The following is a 1,251-nucleotide window of genomic DNA, read 5'->3' on the forward strand; positions in this document are numbered from 1 at the left end:
TAGCCTGGTAACAGCGAATTTTGAAAACAAGGCCCCATTCCCAAGAGACGTCAGAGGGAGCAATCAAAGAAAAGAACAAAAGATAGGATGAGAAAAAAAGAGACCTTGGTCATAGAAATTAGTAAGGTCCTGGTTCTAGGCAGGGGCCTTTTGAAAATTATACTGCCAGTTTAGAATTACAATGATTTTGACTTAAAATCAAAAGCTTCCCAGTGTTTTCCACATTTGCAAATGAAAGATGTATTCCAATGATCCAGCTAGTGATTTCAGGATCTTGGGGCATTCACTCATTATGACTTCTGTTCAGTGATCCCAAGGGTCACAATTTTTTCCCCTTTTCCCAAACTACTTTGCATTCAGAAAAGGCTTTTGTTTTTGTTTGTTTTTTTGGAGTTGAAGTCTTACACTTGCCCAGGCTGGAATGCAGTGGCACGCTCACGGCCACCTCTGTCTCGACCTGCTGGGCTCAGGCGATTCCTCCGCCTCACCTGCCTTCCAAGTAGCTGGGACTACAGGCGCGTGCAACATGCCCGGCGAATTTTTGATTTATTGTAGAGATGAGGTCTGGCCAAGTTGCCCAGGCTGGTCTCGAACCCGTGGGCTCAGGCAATCCTCTCACCTCAGCCTCCCAAAGTGCTGGGATAATAGACATGAGCCACCGCGCCTGGCCCAGGCTCTTTTAGCAAGAGATGCCCAAGTCTTTGGAACTTAAAGATGTAAAGAGGCTCTTCCGTAATCTACTCTAAATTAGAATTAACACACCGAGCAGACAGAATCAGGAAACACAATCAAAACAAAGAATCCCCAGGTAAAATTCATCTGCTGCTTTGAAATAGAAAACACCATTTCCTCTTCATTGGCTGTGTGGCCTTAAGTAAGTTACTCAATCTCTCTGTGCCTCGGGTTTCCTATCTGTAAGATAACTGGGCCTACTTCCTGGGGTTCCGAGGAGAATCAACTGGGATAATGTACGTAACGCCCTCAGCACAGCACCCGGCACCGACGAAGCGAAGCGCTCCCTAAGCGCGCATGGTCAGCACGACCACGACTTTCAACCGGGAAGTAAGGGGCTCTTTCCACAGGTGCAGCCTCAAACGGTGATGCGCAGGATGAGGTGGGCTCAAGGGACAGGCCGCCAACGGACGGACACTCAGGCAGAGGCCGGTCGCCGGGTAACGGAGCGGGTTCCCGGTGGCCACAAGGGCCTCCGGAGCGACCGCGCGCGACCCCAGGTCGGGAGGGCGAACGGGG

The sequence above is a fragment of the Carlito syrichta genome, unplaced genomic scaffold (genome assembly GCF_000164805.1).
Source record: "Carlito syrichta isolate Samal-C Ts95f unplaced genomic scaffold, Tarsius_syrichta-2.0.1 Scaffold169207, whole genome shotgun sequence".
In the NCBI taxonomy this organism is placed as follows: Eukaryota; Metazoa; Chordata; class Mammalia; order Primates; family Tarsiidae; genus Carlito; species Carlito syrichta.